The sequence below is a fragment of the Peromyscus californicus genome, unplaced genomic scaffold (assembly GCF_007827085.1).
Source record: "Peromyscus californicus insignis strain IS unplaced genomic scaffold, ASM782708v3 Scaffold_13__1_contigs__length_99412109, whole genome shotgun sequence".
NCBI lineage: Eukaryota > Metazoa > Chordata > Mammalia > Rodentia > Cricetidae > Peromyscus > Peromyscus californicus.
The window spans coordinates 58974198-58997051 of record NW_026294424.1 but is presented as its reverse complement, the minus strand read 5'-3'; the positions used below and the strand labels follow the sequence as shown (position 1 = coordinate 58997051).

The window sequence follows — 22854 nt, the reverse complement described above, 5'->3', positions numbered from 1 at the left end:
AAATAGGATCGATATGCTCCTGTCAATTACAGTCCTCATTTCTGAAACTGGTCACATGGCCTTAGCTAATAATTAGAGCTATCTTCCTCTACTACCCGTTCTGTACCTCCACCCTCAGCAAGCACCTCAGCAGGTCTTGGTTCCTTCTCTAGAGGAGAGACCCACACCTTCATCCCTGAAGGGTCTGTGCCCTTTGCTATCCTGCCCGATAGAGATTGTTGCAGTTTCCCATTGACTTTAATCACAGGACATGGTAGCACCAAGAGACACCCTAAAGGTTCTCCTGCACTCCAGACATAATCTTCCTTACCTCCACTGTGGAGAAGCAATCCAATTTTCCCATGGTAATCTGGATCTATCACCTCTCCCAACACTGTTACTCCTTTCTTAGCCAGTTGGCTTAAGGGTACCAGAAGCCCAAAGTGACCTGGGGAAGTCTGGGCTTCCAGTCCAATGTAATGTTTGTTTTACATCCAGGCAGGAGTGCTCCCCTGTCTGGAACCAAAACTTCTAGGCCAGCAGAACTTAGGGTCACAGGAACAGGGAAAAAAAATTTCCCTAGTGGTCACTAGGAATGATAGTGAGTGGAACCATCACCATTTCCACACCTTGGTTCCTGGACCTGTAAATTCTGGGAGAAACTACCATATACTGGACATTGATTCAAAACACATACTATCTTCTAGAGAATCTGCCCCAGGCCTCCAGGCTGCTGCAACCTAATTGCCTTTGTAAATGTGTCTTTAAAAGGTCATTCTGCCATTCTATCAGGGCAGCTGCTTTTTGGTAGGGAACAAGTTAAGACCAGTGGATTCCATGAGCATGGGCCCATTTGGAAAGAATTATCCATATACTTCTTCCCCAAATGTCTTTCTTACCAATTTCCCAATCATGCTCTTTCCAAGTCATTGACCATCCAACCAATCCATGGCTACAGCTCCATGAATAAATGAACAACCACACACCTGACCATTTCTCCAAGTCATTGACCATCCAACCAATCCATGACTACAGCTCCATGAGTAAATGAACAACCACACACCTGATCATTTCTCCAAGTCTTTGACCATCCAACCAATCCATGGCTACAGCTCCATGAGTAAATGAACAACCACACACCCGACCATTTCTCTAAGTCATTGACCATCCAACCAATCCATGGCTACAGCTCCATGAAAAAATGAACAATCACACACCTGATCATTTCTTCTTCTTCTTCTTCTTCTTCTTCTTCTTCTTCTTCTTCTTCTTCTTCTTCTTCTTCTTCTTCTTCTTCTTCTTCTTCTTCTTCTTCTTCTTCAAGACAGGTTTTCTCTGTGTAACAGCTCTGGCCATCCTGGAACTTGCTTTGTAGACCAGGCTGGCCTTGAACTCACAAAGATTCACCTGCATCTGCCTCCTGAGTGCTGGGATTAAAGGTGTGTACCACCATCACCTGCCTCCATTTCTCTTAGCAAAATGTATGACTGAAGTTTTGCCCACCTTGAAGATTTCCCTTCACCAGTGTCTTTCAGGATTGTTCCAGAAAGGGGTTGTAATGCTGTAGCTGTCTACTTCTGTGCGGTGCCTGCAAATTGTGCAGAACCATCCAGGCCCTAGTCTCTTCTTCCTCAGTTAATTAATCATAGGGCATACTCCATGAGGCTGTAGGTGCATGCTTGAGAGCAGAAGGCATTGGAACAGGAGTAGAATAGGCATTTGGGCAACTTCTTCATGTAGCTTGCTGGGACGCCCAAGACTTGCCTTGGTTCATACATCATGTACAGCACTTCCATTTGATAATGGATTGCTGCTGTGCACACCCTACTTTATGGCTTAGTGGATTAAATAATACCTAGCTCATGGTGGGCAGCTCAGGTCACATTGTCAAATGCTGGTCCCACTGAGGCCCAATAGCAGGCTAAGAGCTGTCTCTCAAAGGGAAAATAATTGTCTGCAAATAGGGGTAAAGTCTTGTTCCAAAATCCCAAGGGTCTCTGCTATGATTCACCTATAGGGGCCTGCCAGAGACTCTGAATAGCATCCCTATCTGCCTCTGACATGTCGGGTACCAGTAGGTACCAGTAGGTCTCCTGGAGCACATGGTCCAAGTGGTAGAGTGGCCCGCACAGCAGCCTGGACCTGGTGAAGAGCCTTCTCTTGTTCCAGGCCCTACACAAAGACAGCAGCTTTCGGAGTCACTTGTGAAGGGCCGGAGTAACACGTGCAAGTGAGGAATATGCTGCCTCCAGAATCCAAGTGGGCCCACCAAACGTTATGCTTCTTTCTAGGTGGTGGGAGGGCCCAAGTGTAATGACTTACCTTTCCCCTTAGAAGGAACATCTCTGCATAACTCACGCCACTGGCCTTCTAGAAATTTGACAGAGGTAGAAGCCCCTTGAATTTTGGTTGGATTTCTTTCCTATCCTTGAATGCACATATGCTTTACCAACAAGTCAAAGTGGTTGCTACCTCCTGCTTGCTCACTTGGGTCAATCAGCATAATGTCATCAATACAGTGGGCCAGTGTACCACTTTTGTGGAAGAGACAGACAAGATCTTTCTGAACTAAGTCAGGACACAGAGATGGAGAGTTAATATACCCTTGAGGTAGAACGGTAAAGGTGCACTTCTGGCCTAGCCAGCTGAAAGCAAAATTGCTTCTGGTGGTCCTTATGGACAAGTACTGAGAGAAAAACAGCATTTGCTAGATCAATAAGAGCTGCACACCAGGGAGTGGAATGTGGTGATTTGGATGAGAAGTGCCCTCCACAATCTCAGGCATTTGAACACTTGGTCCCTGGATTGTGGCACTGTTTGGGGATGTGTCTGTGGTGCAGTCTTGCTGGAGGAAGTACATCACCAGACAAGCTTTTAGATTTAACAGGCCGCATCACCTCAGTCCACTTCCTCTGCTTCTTGCCTGTGGTTCAAGATGTGAGAGCTCAGCTTTCTTTTTTTCTTTCTTTCTTCCTTTCTTTCTTTCTTTCTTTCTTTCTTTCTTTCTTTCTTTCTTTCTTTCTTTCTTTCTATTATTATTATTATTATTATTATTATTATTATTATTATTTTTATTTTTATTTTTTTTGGTTTTGTCGATACAGGGTTCCTCCATGTAGTTTTGGTGTCTGTCCTGGAACTCACTCTGTAGACCAGGCTGGCCTCAAACTCACAGAGATCTGCCTGGCTCTGCCTCCTGAGTGCTGGGATTAAAGGCGTGCACCACCACCGCCCGGCTAGAGAGCTCAGCTTTCTATCCCTGCCGCCATGCCTGCCACTTGGCTCCACCCCTCCATGCCATGATGAATTCCTATCCCTCTGGAACCACAAGGCCCCAAACTGCTTTTTTATGTAAGTTGTTTTTGACTATAGCTTTCAAGCCATCTATAAGTCAGGAACTGATATTTAACTTAAAAGTTGCAATACAAGGGGTGGAAAAATGGCTCAGTGGCTCAGAGCACTCAGTGTTCTAGAGGACCTGGGTTTGATTCACAGTGGCTCACAACCATCTGTCTGTAACTCCAATTCCAGGAATCCAATGCCCTCTTCTAGCCTCTATGGGCACCAGGCATGCACATAGTACACAGACATACATGCAGGCAAAATGCCCATACCCATAAAAAATAAATACTTCTCAAAAAGTTGCAATACAGTACAATAAAGACATACAAGGCATTCACAGGATAAGCTAAGATAGGCAGGTTGAGATAGCTGTAGAGGCCAGTGGTAGATTTCCAGTCAACCCGGAGCTATTGGCGGAGTGCAAGCCCTCTTAGCAGATGAAGCTAATGCATAAATGACAAAGTCAGTAATCATAAGACTACACTTATGTGCCACTAATGACATCATTTTAATTTGAATATGTAAATGCACACTCAATCACCTCTTTTGGTATAGAGCTAATGCCCTGTATTCAATATTCATCTCCTACTGAGTGTGGGTCTTCTTACTGCAGAAGTCATATATGATTCATTATGTATGATTTTTACTTATGGTTTCTATAATGGAGAGAGAACTCAAAAGCATTTCTGAAAGAGTATGAATACAGAATAACCTGATCATTATATAAAAAAAAAATCTCATGTTAGACTATAAATTAAACTCACTGCTTCCTTAAAGGAGAGAGTCTTAGGAAAAGCCAGATGACCCGAACAGAGCACTCAGTGATGTGGCTCATCGTATTCTTGTCTGAGATCCTTAATGGTCCATGGCCTTTGACAGGGACAACTTAGGGCTTTGATGACTTTTCTCGCCATCATTTATAATTATCCAGCCTTCATTAAACTTGACAGCAAACTTTAAATAGCTCATTTACATGGCATCATCTCAAAACACTTAACTTAATTTTTATGGAACTCTCTTTCCAGTCATTAGTTTAGATATTTACTGATTTTTACCATTACTCTAACTTTTGTAGCTGCTAAAAACAAGCTTATGAATGAACACAATCAACTTTCAGTACCAACTGAACAGTTAAGGAGGGAAACATGTGTGTACCTGCTAGGGAGGAGCCACTGAGCTGTGGGTGATCCCTGGGCCTGTGGGATCAATGCATTCATTTCCCAGAGGGTATTAGGTTGAAGCGAAGAGTCAGCTCAGAAGGAGCTGGTTGAGAGTTCTGTTGTTATTTTCTGACATTATCACTTAATGGTGGACTAAGATATACGGTAGACAGAGCCTGGGTCAATAGCTAAACCGTTCAATTTGGGCAACTCATCCCCTTGTTCCTTAGTGTTCTCTTTGACTAAACAGGACTCTGGGTTTGTGACTGCAACTGTTTCCTAAGAGCCTCAACGTATATAATACATGTGAAATACTTTATAGTGACGAGTGGATGGGTGTGGTGGGTAAGACATTCATTTGTCATAAAACCTAGAAAACAAGCACCCTGTCCCCACCTTATAGACGAAGACACTGAAGGGGGGCTGACTGGATGCTTTAATGAACACAGCTGGTGAGTACAGGGTTCCATATAGTTTCAAGGGCACCATACTGCCACTTGCTTTTAAAATAATGTCATCTGCTGCTCATGACTCCTTTATGGGCAGGTCGTTATGAACCCTACTATAGCAGTGAGGAAGCACTTGTACGAGCTTCATGCGCAGCAGAGAACAGCAAACCGAACTGAAACTGTTTGCCAGTGTGATCGGATTAAACTACTGGCAAACAGAGCACTGAACGCATGCCTGAAGAATGTGATCACTTCTTAGACAAAAGTCCCCTCTGAAACTCATCACAGTTATAATTAAACAGGAAAATGGCACCAGTGGCCAAATACAAGCGCTCAATTTCTGCCTACTGGCTTCCTCCTAATTTTTAGCACTTGCCTATAAAACAAAGTGTTGACCCATTGTTGACGGCAAACTCATTCCCATTACCCATCTGTACTGATGTCTGGTAGGAAAACAAGAAGCATTTTATAAAACTGGTTAATATTATGTATACCCCCTCCCTTTAAGCACATCTAGAAAAGATCATAGTTGATACTATAATGACTAACGCTTGATTATAATATAATATTTGCTTTTGAAAATACTTTAAAGCTGTTCAAGCCAAGTGTGGCAACTCATGTCTGTTACCCTAGCAGTCAAGAGGCTGAGGCAGGAGGACTGACTTCAGTACCAGGTCAGCCTATACTATGCCATCTTGTGAACTGCAGGTCAGCCAGGGCTACAGACTGAGATCCTATTTCAAAAATAAACAAGCCTGTCAGCTTGCGGTGGCCTACATCTTTAAACCCAGCGTGCTGGAGGCAGAGGCAGGCAGATCTCTGTGAGTTTGAGGCCAGACTGGTCTGCATAGAGAGTTCCAAGCCAGCCACACAGTGAGACAAATGATCAAGCAAATAAAAAGTAGCCTTTTGTGGCTGGAGGTATAGCTAAGAGCATATGCTTAGCACATGCGAGGCCCTGGGTTCCATCTTCAGCATTTAGAAAAGAAATCAGGAAACAGTCGTTTGTCTGGATAGCTGGGGGAATAGAAGGCTTTCCATGCGCACATTTTTGGTAGTTTGTGAGTATACACATTTGCTGAGTACAAGGATGGAGACTGAAAGACCACACAGATGGAGGGGAACCGTGGCTCACTTCCTGCCTGATCCATGATTTGGAGAATGTGCTGAGACATCCAACGTCTTTATGTGTCATAAAAAGCAACAGTGTGAGTAACTGTGATTTTGATTTTACTGACCGGAACCAAATCTAGACGTGTTTCTGTTCCCTTGTAGCTTTACAGTAATGGAGGCAAAAAAAAAAGGGGGGGGGTAACCAATCAGTGCCCTTTACGCCCAAACATCACCAACCAAAGCTGTCTGTGCTCTCTGAACACATAACAGGGAAATCACAGACCAACTCGATTGGCCGCAAGATCAATCAGATTTTCCAAGTATTTATGTTAGAACATCGTACAGTTGGTACAGAAATGGTAATAAAGGCCAATTTAAGCAACAGAGGGGAGAAAAATGTGATTACCGAAAGGAGAGAGACAGGGAGAGACACAGAGAGAAAGAATATGAATTAGAACATGAGTGTGAGAATGTAGATGAGTTGACAGAACCCTCACCTAGAAGGCAAGAAGCCCTGGGTTTGATCCTCATTCCAATTATTAAAAAAGAGAGAGAAAGAAGAGAGTTCTCAACTGCTCATCATTAGAAATGGGTTCAGTACTACAAATGCCAACTAAGACAGTGCCATTCAGAAACGCCCTGGCTTGCCTTAAAATGAAACTTAGAAGAATAGCAACTTTTAAAAACCACCAATAAGCTGTTTTATAGCTCCAACAAAAAGCAAGACGGGACAGTGTAGTGAGTGAAATGGCAGATCAATGGACATCTGCAGTGGCTAGAAGGCCTTGGTGTCAAATATGTCCTAGGCTAAGTCCAGTGTTCTTAAGAGGCCCTTCAGGGCGGTCTCCTCAGCCTCTGACGGGGCCTGGCGGTGACAACAATAACAGATAAGCTGGTAATGCAATCGCAATGCACTGCATTTGTGCATGGAACTGTCAACAAATGCTTAAAACGAGCTAAAATAAAAACATTAGAAAAATAATTTAAAAAAAAGAAAGAAGGAAAGAAAGACAAGCTGGTTCTAGCCTCTCTGGAAGACTGTGCTGAGACTGGCCATCGATTTTAATGTCCTGTAAGATACGGAAATGATTAACCCTTCTTCCCACAGATAACAGGTAGAAAGGGAGTAACCACACAGCTCTCTCCGGTCTCCACCCTCTCCTATGTAGTCTCCATTAGACAGTCGAGTAAACTTTCTAAAGGATAACTCTTGACGACAACATTATATCTAAAGTACTGCTTCATTTTCAGTCTCCTACTAGGTCCTAAAAGCTGAATCCTTGGTATGGAATTCAGAGTTTTCAATGTCCCAGTGGTCCCCCCTGTCCTGACAGCCTCATCTTACTATCCATCTATTTCATAAGTCATCCATAATTAAAAATAACTAACACGATAGATCAAAAGAAGGAAAATAAGAACTATTGAACAGTTCCAAATGAAAAAGCACTGTGGATGTATGAGTTAGTGTCTTAGTCAGGGTTTCTATTGCTGTGATGAAACACCATGACCAAAAAGCAAGTTGGGGAGGAAAGGGTTTATTAGGCTTACACTTCCACATTGCTGTTCACCACTGAGGGAAGTCAGGACATGTGGTGATATTCTGTTTGTGATCTAACAAATGAAGCTTCCCTGGAGATCAGAGTGCAGAGCTAAGCCACTAGTTAGCCACAGAGGCCAGGCAGTGGTGGCACACACACCTTTAATCCCAGCACTGGGGAGAAGGAAACAGGAAGTGATATGGCTGGGTGGAAAGAGGAAGTTATAAGGCAGGGTGGAGACAGGAGCTAGGCCCCTTTCGGCTGAGGAGTTGGTGAGGTGAGAGGTGGCTGTGGCTTGCTCCTTTGTCTCTCTGATCTTTCAGCATTTACTCCAATATCAGGCTCTGGGTTTTTATTACTAAGACCAATTTGGATTTGTGCTACAAGGACAGGAACTCAAACAGGGCAGGATCTCGGAGGCAGGAGCTGAAGTAGAAGCCATGGAGGGTGCTGCTTACTGGCTTGCTCAGCCTGCTTTCTTATAGAACCCAGGACCACCAGCTCAGGGATGGCACCACCCACCAAGGGCTGGGCCCTCCCCCATTAATAATTAATTGAGAAAAATGCCTTAGAGCTGGATCTCATGGAGGCATTTCCTCAACTGAGGCTTCTTCCTCTCCATTGACTCTAGCTTGTGTCATGTTGACACACAAAACCAGCCAGTACAGCTGGCAAACCTTTCCCCTTCTGCATTTAACCTGTAGCTGCGCTAAGACAGCCAATGAGAGGGCAGAACAGCAAGGCAATAAAGGCGCGGGTAAGACAGGAAGTAGCTGGCACTTTGGAAGCTGCAGCCTGGTGAGGTAAGGTTAGTAAGGTGGCTGTTCGGATTCCTCTGATCTGTCAGATTTTCAGCCCTACTTCTGGCTCCGTGTTTTTTTACTTAATAAGACTGCTTAGAAATTCATCTACATCCTAGGTTATTTAGTTTGCATTAGGACTCACATAAAGAAAACCTAGCTTTGAGCTCCTTAAGAGGGCTCTTATAATTCATATCCTTTCCAAGATCTTGGAAGCTCAGTTTATGGACCTGTACAAGAGACACAAGTTGCGTGTGGCACATGGGTCTTCAAAGCTGGTGGCTTCTGTACCCACCTAGTGTGAGCATCTTTTGAGATGTTGCTCAGATGGCACAAGCTGCTAGTATGGACTTCTGCGAAGATCACTTCCACCAATCGGGAACACCGACACAGCCTTGTTGATAAGCTGTGGTCGCTGGATGACCGTCTTCTGAACAAACAAGCCTCTGGTCGTTTCCTGAATCTCAAGATTTAGGTGAACCCACGCCCATCCTGCATTTACACAGCAACAACAGTGACCAGATTTTCTGCAATCTGAACCCAAGGCCCCACCCCCACCCATCCCCCTTTAACCTAATCCCTGATGAGTCTCACCTGTCATGCACCGCTATTTACCTGTTTCTACAGCTAAGTCTCAGTGTGATGCCCTGGCTGATCTGGAACTTGCTACTTAGCCCAGGCTGGCTCACTCACGCTTGCTTTGATTCCCTTGCTCCTGCTTTCTAAATGCTGGGATTACAAGTATGCAATCACCACGTTCAGTTCTCACAACACAGATATTACTCACCTTCCTCTTGTTTTTCTGGGAACCCCCTCTTCTAGATACCATCTACAGCCACCCCTTAGCTACCCGCTGAAGTGAAGCGATGGACACTTTCTCCTGGGATGGGACATTGCTAGAGGAGAAGAGCACACACAGCTAATAGGAAAAGAACGCTTGCTTACTGAGCATAAAAATGAAGTTGGTGGAGAGATATGACAACAGGATGTAAAAACCTAAAATTTCCAGATCAAAAGTGTCTTGGAGAGCAACGTGCATAGTAGGAAAGTGCTGAACTAGTTGTATGGGAAAGGTTTCTTTCTTTCTGCAGTAATAGCTTTGAGGTGAAGCCAGGGAGCCTTGAATCAGGATTGAACCACATTACAGGTAAGAACTGGATAATTCAGTCACTGTCTTAGTTATGGTTTCTATTGCTGTGAAGAGACACCATGACCATGGCAACTCTTACAAAGGAAAACATTTAACTGAGGTGGTGGCTTAACAATTTCAGAGGTTCAGTGCATTATTAGCATGGCAGGGAGCATGGCAGTGTGCAGACAGAAACGGTGCTAGAGAAGTAGCTGAGAGTCCTACATCTTACAGGCAACAGGAAGTTGACAGACACTGGACAGTATCCTGAGCATAGGAAACCTCAAAGCCCACCCCCACAGTGACACACTTCCTCCAACAAGACCACACCCGCTCCAACAAAGCCACACCTCCTAACAGTGCCACTCCCTTGGGGGCCATTTTCTTTCAAAACACCACATTCCACTCCCTGGCCCCCAAAGGCTTATAGCTATAGCATAGTGCAAAAATGCATTCAGTCCAACTTCAGAAGTCCCTATAGTCTACAACAGTCTCAAACCTATTTAAAAGTCTAAAGTTCAAAGTCTCTTCTGAGATTCACACAATCTCTTCAACTGTAATCCCCTATAAAATCAAAATAAAAACAAAACAGTTCACATACTTGCAACATATAATGGCATAGGATATATGTTACCATTCCGAAATGTAGGGAAGGAAGCACAGTGAGGAAATATTGGATCAAAGCAAGACTGAAAACCAGCTGGGCACACTCTACTCTGTATCTCCATGTGTGATGTCGAAACACTCTTGAGATTTCCAACTCTGTTCAGCTTTGTTGACTGCAACACACTTCTTTCTCTTGGGCTGGTTCCATTCCCTGTTAGCAGCTCTCCTCGGCAGGTATCCCATGACTCTGGCATCTCTAATGTCTTGGGTTCTCCAAGGCAATCCAGGCTTCAACATCACAGCTTCAGGCAATGGCATCTCTACTAGGTCTCCACTCAGGGACACCTCTGACACATGCCTAGCCTTAGTGGCTTTATTCTCTATCTCCTTTCTTTCATCTTTTACTCTAAATTCAGAACCATGTGGCCGAAGCTGCCAAGTTCTGCTGCTTGCTGGGACTGGAACATGGCCCCCTCATTCAATTACATCTTCACCAGCTTTCTGTCTTTCACTGCCTAAGCTTGGCTGTCCTGAAACCGGATCTCTAGATCAGGATGGCCTCAAAATCAGAGATCCACCAGCCTCTCCCTTCCCAGTACTGGGATTAAAGGCATGCATCACCATACCTGGCTCTAAGCTTTTCTTTAGTTTCTTTCCACAAGTTGGAAACTTAGCTGGGTGGAATCTTGCCCTGAGGTCGCCACTCCCTTTATTCCATTTCTTAATCTGTTTATCTCCTTGAACACCAGATTTAGTTCCATTCCACTTCCTGGTGCTCTTTTTCTCCTCAAAATTTACACTGTGTAATCTACCCTGCTCAGCCTGCTCCTTTTCATTATAAATCTTCCTTAGAGTTATCACTAACATCCACACGACAGAGTCTATACTAGGCTGTTTTGAGAGTTCCTCTGCCAATGGAATTAATCCAAAACTCTTCACTTTAGCCTCAGGCAGAATCTTTGGACAAGGGCAAAAAGTAGCCACTTTCTTCACCAAAATACCACAAGACCAGTCTCTAGACCACAGACTAACATTCTTCTCCTCTGAAACCTCTCAGTCCCCACAGTTCATCAAATCACACTCAGCACCACTGTCGTCCATGCTCCTACTAGTATAGCCCATTAAGCAGTGCTTAAAACATTACATTGCTTTCCTTACCCAAACTCCCAAAGTCCACATTACTCCAAACAAAGACATGGTCAGCCCTGGTACCAACTTCGGTCTTAGTTAGGGTTTTCTATTGCTGTGAAAAGACACCATGACCCGGGTAACTCTTATAAAAGAAAACATTTAATGGAGGTGGCAGCTTACAGTTTCAGAGGTTCAGTCCATTATCACCATGGTGGGGAGCACGGCAGCATGCAGGCAGACACGGGGCTGGAAGAATAGCTGAGAGTCCTACATCTTGTAGGCAACAGAAAGTCGATTGAGATACTGGGCCATATCCTGAGCATAGGAAATCTCAAAGCCCACCCCACAGTGACACACTTCCTCCAACAAGGCCACAACCATGCCAACAAAGCCACATCTCCTAATAGTGCCGCTCCCTATGAGATTATGGGGGGCCAATTACATTCAAACTACCACAGTCACCTACACCCTGGGAGAGGAAAAAGAGATGAATGAGAGGAAGAGAATAAAGGTGGCATTTGTCTGTTTGGAGAGTACATATAAGTAGCTATAAATTCCCCTTCTCATCCTGATTATCATAGTCAATCTGGTTCAATAGGACTTGCAAGATGATCCTAATTGTGCAGATTATTTTTTTAAATGGCAACTCAGGTTTCTTTAACTCCAGGCTTCTTAGCAAGTTTCTTTTCTACAAAGTTGCCAGTTACTTTGCTATATGTTTTAGGGCCAAAGCCATTATTTCTGAACTGACAGCGGAACCTCTTAAGCCCTAAGTGATTCTCAACCTTCTTAATGCTGCGACCCTTTAATTAAAATAGTTCCTCATGCTGTGGTGACCCCCCCAACTCTAAAATTATTTTCATTGCTACTTCATAACTGTAACTTTGCTATGGTTATGAATCGCAATGTAAACATCTGTGTTTTCCGATGGTCTTAGGAGACCCCTGTGAAAGGGTCGTTCAACCCCCAAAGGGAGTCGCAACCTACAGGTTGAGAACTACTGATGGGGCTGTATCTCCATGTTGCACTTACAGAATGCTAGGTCTGTCGAAACTGCAAAAGGTATTGTTTCAAGCATGTGAACTCTTAGGTCAAAGCACCCGTATAAGAGCAAGACAGAGAAAGGGTAGTTAACAGAGAAACAGAGCAATGGAATATATGTGCAGAGAGAGACTGGCAAGAAATCACACAGAGAGAAAGAGTCCTGTTTCCTGATTTACTATCAGTGATGCCAATTGCCTCAAGGCTTGGCGGCATTTCTGGTCTCTGACTCTGACACAAAGCTACATTATTGCTCACAGGACACTCTGGTTGCTTAAACCAGTTTAAGTAATTTTGTATAACTTGTTAGGAAATGAACCTTAAGAGCACAATAAATGAAGGGAAAGGAATACAAAGTATAGTGTGTGTGTGTGTGTGTGTGTGTGTGTGTGTGTGTGTGTGTGTGTGTTGAGTGTTATATCATACTGCAAAATTTTGTTAATGTCACCTTAAAAAGAAAGAGGACTCAACTTAGACCTATTTTCTCTTGACATTATAAACCCCCATTCACTGTTTTATTCTCAGAAGACCTAACAGTGCCTTACACACATTTAACAAATGTTTATTGAATGGACATACAATTCAAAATGAAACTCACTTGATCAAAATAGTACATCTAATTGTGGGGTTTTCAACAGCGTTTCATTTCAAATTAAGATGTTCTTTATAATTCTCATTACCATGATTCTGTCTAAATACAAACACACAAAGAAATGCTGTTTTCTGTTTGTTAAACAGGAGACTGAAAACCATGGTGATACAGTTCCTTCGGATCTCGTGTTCACTCTTAGGAAGCCTGCTCAGTGCCGAGGTCATTAAGACAGTTCACAGACTGTGCCAGGTCTCTTCTGGCCACCTGGTAAAGGTGACTTCCCTACCTCTTTGAAGTTAGGTATAGCTCTAGGACTTGTATGGCCACTTCCAAGTGGAAACCACGAAGAGCCAATGTGTTGTTATTATTATCAGCACATCCTTTCCCCTCAACTCCAACAGTGGAAGAATGAGCTGAGGTGTAGTCTCCAACAGCCTGGGGGGCCAAGTGACTACAGGAAATGCAGCTCTCATGCTTGACCTCATCACACATACAGAAGAATGAGCTGAGGTGTGGTCTCCAACAGCTGGGGGGCCAAGTGACTACAGGAAATGCAGCTCTCATGCTTGACCTCATCACACATACAGCATAAACCTTGGCTGACTTAAGCCACCAGGATGTGAGGATCTTTTGTGGCCACAGCCTAACCCATTTTCCTTGATACTCAACAAACATCTTTCTCACACCAGGATGAAGAGAATGAATAGCATTGGCTTTCAATTTTTCAGAATGGTAACATTTTGTACACCCATTCAAAAAAATTTTTTTTAACTTTTGTATAGAAGTATTATACATTTCGCCAGGTGGTGGTGGTACACACTTTTGATCCCAGCACTTGGGAGGCAGAGGCAGGCGGATCTCTGTGAGTTCAAAGCTAGCCTGGTCTACAGAGCAAGTTCCAGGACAGCCACCAAAACTACACAGAGAAACCCTGTCTCAGAAAACAAACAAACAAACAAAGAAAAGTATTACATTTCATGCATGTGCTCCAGATACATTTTCAAATCCCTCATCCTCTCAAACCCAGGCTCCAAACACATCTGGATAAGATGCCATTCTGGCACTCAGACTCTTGCCACCTGTTCTCATTTGCATCCTTCAGGCTGTTTTACTACCAGTACCCAGTAGATGCTCAGCATTTCTTCCACGAACAAACTGTCTGCTGTAACCACACTAGTCTTATAAACACGAATACAGGTCCCAGTGGCTCCTAAGCTTGCTGGGAACAGTCCTACACATTAATAAGTATAATTATAGGGTTTTTTTTTTTGTTCCAGATCTCTCTCCCTTTTGTTGTAGTTTTGAAACAGGGTCTCACAACGTAGCCCTGGCTAGCCTGGAACTTGCTATGTAGGCCAGGCTGGCCTCAAACTCATGGAGTTCTTGACAACCTCTGTCTCCAGAGATTAAAGGCATGCTCCACCACATCCAGTCTTTTTGCTCTTTCTATTTGTGGCAAGTTTTCTAAGTTCTTTTATAGCTACAAAATGTAGGATTTCACAGTAAACTAACAGTACAAATAATGTTTATAATAAAATGGCACGCAAATCACATATTCATATTCAACAATAATAATAATAATAGAAAGCAATCCCTCAAGCATTCTTACTTGCCTAAACCTATTCTAATTCTCAAACAGTAAACATTCTGAAGCATAAAAGAGAAGCCCTACAGGTCATCTGGTCTGACAGGCAACTTGCAGAAGCTCTAAGGAGTATGAGTATCCTTTTCCTTTGATGTGTACTGGGTTAAAACCCTGACTTCCGGATTAGCTTCATTTTGATCCAAATTCCCTAACATCAAACATTTTGCTTTCCAGTTCTTATCCCATCTCAAGCTGAAAGAAATCTTCACGAATATCCGGGCAGTGGTGGCGCACGCTTTTAATCCCAGCACTTGGGAGGCAGAGCCAGGCGGATCTTTGTGAGTTCGAGGCCAGCCTGGGCTACCAAGTGAGTCCCAGGAAAGGCGCAAAGCTACACAGAGAAACCCTGTCTCGAAAAACCAAAAAAAAAAAAAAAAAAAAAAAAAATCTTCACGAAGAACTGCTTTATTAGATGTGGAATAGGTCACAACACACATTCTTCTTCTGTCAACTGACTCATAGCAGCATTGTAAACATGCTCAAGAAACTCTGGGTAAAAAGCATTGCAATTGTCTAATCTAGATAGCTCAAGTTCATTTGAGCTCAGAATCTTTTTCCCTCTTCCCTTGTTCTGGAGCTGGAACACAGGATCTTGTAGACAGTGGACAAGAAAGTCCTGGGCCACTGAGCTACATACAGCCTGAGTTCCTGAGCTTAGCTAAAAACCTAAATTATTAACTGGCTATTCTTTAAAGCATGGTTTGGGAAATACTCCAGATCATCACAACCAAGAATCCACAGAACAAAGCCTTCTAATTTTATTATTGCCCTATACTGAAAACTTTTTTTTTTTCTGGGTGCAAAATTTACAATTTTCTGCTGGGGTATTTTTGTTGTTGTTGTTTGTTTTTCGAGACAGCATTTCTGTTTGTAGCTTTTGGAGCCTGTCCTGGAACTCACTCTGTAGACCAGGCTGGCCTCGAATTCACAGAGATCCGCCTGATTCTGCCTCCCGAGTGCTGGGATTAAAGGCCTGCCCCACCACCGCCCTGCTGGGATCTTTTAAAGATGTCAACTGCTACCATCTCTTTCCCTTTCCCATGAGAAACTTTCTCTCAGGCCTCATTACTAGAAAACGCCTTGCTTAGGCAGAAGAACTGGTTTGGTTTTTTTTTGTTTTGTTTTGTTTTAAACCCTGGAATTTGAAACATGCTTACTTTGTTCCTTTCCTGGCTCCAAGGAAGTTCAAAACCCAAACTAAGACTCACGTGTTGTACAGGACCTGACAGCATGTACTTTTTATCCCCCCTCCCCACTCCCCACCCCCCCCCCCGCTCCGCCCCCTTTTTGCCTAACCTCAATATTTTCATTCAGTTTGTTTTACTTACTATATTGTATACAAAGAAACAAAATTACTTCAAATATCTCAATATACATGTGTTATGTGTGTATATCTACATCTTTTTTCTTACAATTTTGTATCTATCTCTCCTTGTCACAAAAATATTAGTGTATTCGCCTTTATCTAAAAGTTCTTACATAGGCCGGGCGGTGGTGGCGCACGCCTTTAATCCCAGCACTCGGGAGGCAGAGCCAGGCGGATCTCTGTGAGTTCGAGGCCAGCCTGGGCTACCAAGTGAGTTCCAGGAGAGGCGCAAAGCTACACAGAGAGACCCTGTCTCGAAAAACCAAAAAAAAAAAAAAAAAAAAGTTCTTACATAAATCCCTATAAAGAACATAAACATTCACTCCAGTAGTCAAACCTGTAAGTGCTGAAAATAAGAATTAAAAAAAAAAGTTGTGAGTCCCCCTAACAGCGATCTAATAATAAAAAGCCTTATTAGACCGTTTCTTAACAGGAAGATTTATTAAACTCCTTACTGACAGGAAGGAGAATTAACATTTATTGTGCATTAGTAAAACTGTTAGACACATAGTAACAGCAGTTCCATTTTCCAAACAAAGTTGGAGGGCATCTGCCAGCGCATAATCCCTGAACCATGCGGAAGAAACTGACCTGTCACGGCGGTGGGGGTGGGGGTGGGGGTGGGGGTGGGGGTGGGGGTGGGGCACACTCTTCACAGCCCTTTTAGTAAAAGTCTCAAATCAGACGAGATAATCATAATGGCAACAATATATACTTTCTGACAGCCAAGTTCTCCCAGCAGCTTCTGATTCCGGAACACGCACTGAAGCCAACTGTCTAAATGCCAAAGTTGCGACCAGTCAAAACCAAACACAGGAAACTACAATCTTTACTCTCCACCTTTGAGGATAAGGCCATTTACTTAAAAACTTTAACAAGGTGTGCATGTTGTCGGGGGATCGGAAAGAGTTTCCAGCTTGTTTTATTCTTGGGAACAATTCTGGAGAGCAATACTCGCTCCTCACCCGCCCGGCGACCCGCGCCGCGTGGAGAACTTTGAGCAACTCCAGGGCGACGGGGCCCCGCATTCCGGAGCTAGGGAGGTGAGGGGGGGGAGAACCAGGTTCGAGTCCCGGTTGCCGCTCGAGAGCCCCTAAGCCTGGGCTGGCTCGTCTGGAGGGCAGGTCGCCCTGGCCAGCGAGTCCTCGGCACCGGCAGACCCCGAGGACCAGGGAGCGGGCCTTCGTCCACCGCGCCGAGGAGGAAGTCGCACTTACCGCGCGGGGCCAGGAGGGAGGCCCGGGGTCACCGTGGCGCGGGGCGGCGGGCGGGGAGGCTGCGCGGGGCGCGGGCGGGCGCGCTCCGCGGAGGGATGCTCGGCCCCGCGCGCGCCCCCAGCCCCTTCCCCACAGCGGCGCCCCGCGCAGCAGCCCTCCCGGGCCGAGCCACCCCTCTCCGTCAGGCGACGCCAGGCCAGGAGTCAAACTTGTCCCGCAGCCCCGGGACGGGGGCGGGCGGGCACGCGCGCGGCCGTGGGGTGGGGGTCGAGCACCCGCTCGCCCGTCAGTCCCGGCTCGGCCGCCCCGCCCCACGACGGCAGGCCCCGCCCACCGCCGAGTCCCGCCCGCGCCGCCCAGGGTGCTAAGCCCCACCCCCTCCCGGCGGAGCCCCAAGATTGGCAGTTTTCTTTCCCCTGGGTGACCCCGGGAGCTGGTGGAGGGGCAGCGGGAGGCCGAATCGGGGCCCGGAGGGTGCAGGTCTCCGGCCTGGAGAACTGGGGCGCCGGGTACATTATACTGGGCGGGGCTCTGGCGTGGAGGGGGCGGGCAGAGCGTACTCTATGGAGCTCAGGATGGGCCAACCCCCAGAAATTGGGAGCTGGGGAATTCCTGGGGATGGAAAATGAGGGAGAGTTCCCTCTGCAGGACCGGAAGGCGACCAGAGAGAGATGGCTTGGGTGCGTCTCAGCTAACAGGGGAAATCAGCAAAAGTCTGTCTCTCGGCCAGCGCCTGCAACCTTTCTTCTTGCAGGAGTCTGATAAGGGTGCTCTAAGTAGTGGGTTTGTGCCATCGAAGTTATGATGTGTAGCTCTTGGCTGCCCGTGTCCTTGTTTTACAATGGTGGGATATAATTTACTCCTATTTAAAACACGTAACTCCTCTATGCTCAGTGCTGAGAAAAACCATAATCTATACAACACCTGTATGTCAACACTAATCTGAGACACTTTGTTACCCTATCGATAAATGTTAAGAAACAGCTATAATCTCTGGGTAGAAGAAAGGAAGGAGAGGGGCTCCCGTTCTTTCTTCTGTGAGTCAATCATACATGGATGAAGTGCCTAGTTGTACTTAGTTCTTAAAGTAATTCATATATCGATTGTGTGTGTGTGTGTGTGTGTGTGTGTGTGTGTGTGTGTGTGTGTACTTGTTGCTTGCTACTTTGACCTGGCTGGCCCTCTTCCGTGGTGATTAACTGTTTCTATTGCCCCAAAATGACAATTGCCCTCGAACGGTCTTCAATGTGTCTCTCTAACAAAAACGCAGTGCAAAGCAGTGGTCCAGATGACTAACAGTAACCTAATTGTGTAGGAGCTTGGGGATGGATGGGAGATCTACTGAAGGATGTTTCCTGAACGGGGACAAGGGTTAGAAAAAGCAACAATGTAAAACTATGAAGCATTGACAAGGACTGCTAATTCAAAGGATAGAGTCATTTAATGCTGTTACAATCAGGAAATAGATACATCAAGAAACCTACGAATGCTCCAACCACAAAGCACAAGATAGTTTTCATCAGAGGCGGTGGAAAGGGCATTCCCTGTGCAGTGACACCTACACGCAGAACTTCAGCAGCATTGTCTTTAATTACAGAATGCCGCACATAAGCCCACAGTCTGCATTTATGGAATTTGGAACTGCTTTGAGCCCTGGTTTGCTTTTTCAGTGCTAACGTTTGTGCACTTTAACAGCAAGTGACATTCTTTTCATTGTTCCTTCCTGCTCATAATTACTTCGTGTTCAGTTTTGCAGTGTTAACTTCTTATTTTTCTGCGGAGTTATAGTGAGAAAAACTAGAAAAGCATGGCAACCAAATCAGACACAACGATAAAATGTGGATCCTAATTTAAAACAGGCATTCTCATATACCATTTCCTCTCCCTTCTACTAATATGTTGCTTGTTCTATGCTGGAGTCTTTTTCCATTAGATTTATTAATTAATTCTGATTTTCAAGTGATTTGTTCCATCACTCCAGCAGAAGCAATCAAAATATCCTTTGCAGCCTGGATCATGAATGCTCGCCTGTGTGGCTACCTCTTGCACCCTTTTAGCTGTCCCCTACACTGGACTGTACTCTCTCTGTGTCTATACACTGAGGGTCCCTTAGGTGACATGCTGTTAACCTTTCACACAGCTGACTCCTTGGTCACCTTCCCTAACTATCCTATGGAAACCTTCAAGCCTCACCCAGTTCCTCACTCTCAGCACTAAGCACCCAGCACCTGCCACCTCTGATTCCCTACTCTCATTAAATATAAGCCCCGTGAGATATAACGTTGCTTATTTAGAACACTGCTACATCTCGGTGTCTGAATCTTACTGTGTCCGTCACAGAGAAGGTACGCAACAAATATGTTTTTGGTAGATAAGTGACTCCACATAGGAGAGATAGTTTATATTCCCTTTTGTAACTGGCAAAGACTTTCATATAATTTATCTCTTTGAGCTGTATGATTTAGGCATATTAATAAAGTCTGAAACATAGCCTGATTTTACTCCATTTAATTCTAGTATTGAAAAGCTGGGTTTGACCTCCCATTGTAGCAATACTAAGCAGTTCCAGTTAAACTTACAGGATGGGATCTTATACCCTGCCCAGTAAGGACATCCACAGAATCAAAAAGTTGTGATCAATAAAAGTCTCGATATTTGTTCCTGAAATAAAACAACATAACAATGATCACAAGTAGAATAATTGAACATAGAATCTTATTGCTGATAACTGACAGATGGTGTTGATACAGTGTCCTTTGTAAGCGCTCAACAAATTTTAGTCAATAATATAAAACTGAAGTTAATTGTTGGGGCTCAAAACGTACTCCAAAATGAGAACCCCAAAAGTAATCTCAGAGATGGAGAGGTGTTTTCTGGTACTCTACCTGCTGTCTGTGTTTTGACACGAACAGTTCTAGTCCAAACAGTCCCATGGAGATACAGAGATGGTAAGACATACATTCTACGGACGTCCCAAACCTGGGAGGAAGAAATGTTACAACCAGGCCAGCCAGATGGCTCAGGGGGTAAAGGTGCCTTCCATGTAGGCCTCATAGCCTAAGTGTCTCGAGAGCCCACAGTGAAGGAGAAGGATTGCTTTCATCAGATGGTCCGCTGACTTCCACAGGCACACTGTGGCACACACACACTGAATAAATAAAAATATAAAAATAAATAATAGTAATAATAATATTAGTAATGACGACAACAACAACAACAACAACAAAGCTGGGCGTGATGGCACGCATCATTGATCCCAAGGCAGAGATAGGTGGATCTCTGTGAGTTTGAGGCCAGCATGGTCTGCATATGGCGCTCCAGGTCAGCCTTGCTGGAGGAAGTATGTCACTTGGGGTAGGCTTTGAGAGTTTGTTCTCTGCCAGCCGTTGAAGGTGTTTTCTTAGATTCCTGCTCCAGCTGCCTGCCACCATGCTTCCCTGCCCTTATGGACTCTCCTCGGTAAGGTAAGACAAGAGAAACCCTGCCTTCTGTAAGTTGCCTTGGTTGTGGTAGTTGACCATAGCAACAGAAAAGTAGCTGAGACAACCCGGTACGATCATTTTCCCACCTTTCGCATGAGAGCCGTGGAGCTTACCCCCGGCATGGGAGAAGGTAAAGCCCCCTTGTCCTCTAGACCGTGTGGCCAGACAGATAGGGCACAGTCCCCGTCAAATCACAGAGCAGGAGCCCAGGGTCCTGGTCAGCCTCTTTCTTTAGATGTGGAAGGAAGCTGATTTCCTGTCCTTAGAGCCTACAGAACATTGACCTCACAAGTGCTCCACACAGTGCTGGGGACGTGGGGAGAAACAGACATTCTCTTACAAACCAGTTTCCATTCACCCATCCATGAGTAGATCTCTCTACAAGACCACACTTCCAACTTGGGTGTGGGGCTACGGGACCCTATTGAACATGCTTCTGTGATGATTTTGTGACAATATTGCCTTCATGCTGCTCACCATGACATGGCTGAAGGCTCCTCATGGTCTAACTAATCCTGTTGGTCACTCCAGCACTGTGCCCATTCCGAACGGTTTATTTCGTTTATTCTACATTATTTTGCACACAGTTAGGTCTTTAAATTTGCTGCCCCACATACCCCCTTTTCCAGTATCGGCTGGCCCTGAGGACAACTCCTTCCCCGGTGATCTTTATCTGGACTTTTCCAAGCTTGTGTTCTTTCTATGCTCCAACAGTACCCAGGTGCCTCTCTCTCTGTTGTGGTACTTACTATGAATGCGGGTTTACTTGCCTGTCTCTCTGAGTAATGGAGAGTGTCCGCTATAGGAACTCATAAATGTTTGATAAATGAATGAATTAAAAATACCCTTGGCCTATAAACCATCGGAAAACAGCAACTCACTCGATTAGGACCATCTTTCCCCCTGAGTATTGAAACACAGACAGACAGAAACTTTCTTCTAATTTACACTATTATACCACAAGTTTCATAAAATTTTAGGAGGTTTTAAATGAATTGTTCCATCGTCTTACCAGGATGAGGGGATGAACACCAAGTGCTTGTGTTTGTTTTCACGTGTTAACATAATCATTCTAACTTCTCAATGTACTTGTTGTACACTGTAAAAAAATAAAATAACGGTTGCAAGGCTACTGATTAATGTTGCTGTCTCCTGAGTTAAAGACTGTTCCAGAACGTTGCTCTGTGTTTGATGTATCATTTCCTGATGATTATCTAACAGGCAGGAACATTCTGCTTTGGTTTCTGTTTTTCATGTTCTCTGAGAGCAAGTTCCTAGCCACTCGGCATGCATGTTTACAGATTTAGGTTTGTAGCTGTGTGTGCCAATGATCCACCTGTAAGATACTCCTCCATTGACACCCAGCAAGCACACAAAAGGGGTCCAGAGCCCAGGAGACACAGTGTTGCTCATGGTGGAAAAGGGAACGGACAATGATGAATCAGAGCCATATAAACCCAAAACTGCTCCTTGGTCTTCACGCTTGCTCTTTCATCTCCGACTTGTTCATCTCTGAAGCACACGCACACCCTCTGCCTTCACACTTGCGCTCTGTGTTCGGTGTCTATACTTAGCGCCGAGTTCTTGGAGAAAGATTCTGGCTGTGTAATAAGCAGCTGACCTGAGACACGAAAACATCGGGTGAGTGGAAGGTGGCACTCTGCACACATCCGAAAGCAGTCAGGCAAAAGTCTACGTGGTGCCGAGGAGGGACAAAACAACAACGCCTTTCATGCTCTGGCCCCATCCCAGGAAAGTCAAGAAATGCTGTTGATCAGATTCAGAAAGCCTCTCTTGTTGCCCTCAAGTTTGGGTTTCTGTTGCTTTTAAATCTGAGCCTGCAACTATTGCATCTGACATTTTCATATTGATTTTTTACTTTATCAAACAATTGAAGGTTGTTCCATTGTTCTAGCATTGTGAAGGATGTTTTGATTATGTATTTCCACTTCTGTATGCACACACTTAAGATAAGGCACTTTAGAATCAAAGGAGTTACTCAGAGCTTTGCGGCCAGAGGCTGGAATACCTCAGGGACCGGGAACTCATTACAGGCTGGCTGTCCCTTCTGAGGGTACTAGCTGAGCAGGCAAGAAGGCGGCTCCGTCAGGTTCTTTCCTGCATAGGCTGCTGGTACAGCAGGGTTTGGTAATAAAAACAAGCCCTTCCTTTCAGCCACAGGTGACTTGGGTGGGGACAGTGTGCACAATGCAGCCGGTGGTGTGTGGACTGGCTATAAATAAGGCTACCCCTGAGGAAGCTTG

General features: G+C 44.8%; 1 protein-coding gene across 1 annotated transcript in view; it reads right to left on the bottom strand.

Annotated features, from left to right (window-relative positions):
* The window catches only part of Klhl5 (kelch like family member 5), a 68657-nt gene extending 51267 nt beyond the window's left edge, over positions 1 to 17390 (bottom strand). The window contains exon 1 of the mRNA XM_052734987.1: positions 17109 to 17390. The gene's annotated coding sequence lies outside the window, so the exon portion shown is untranslated. The remainder of the gene's footprint in view (positions 1 to 17108) is intronic.
* Positions 17391 to 22854: the final 5464 nt, after the last annotated feature.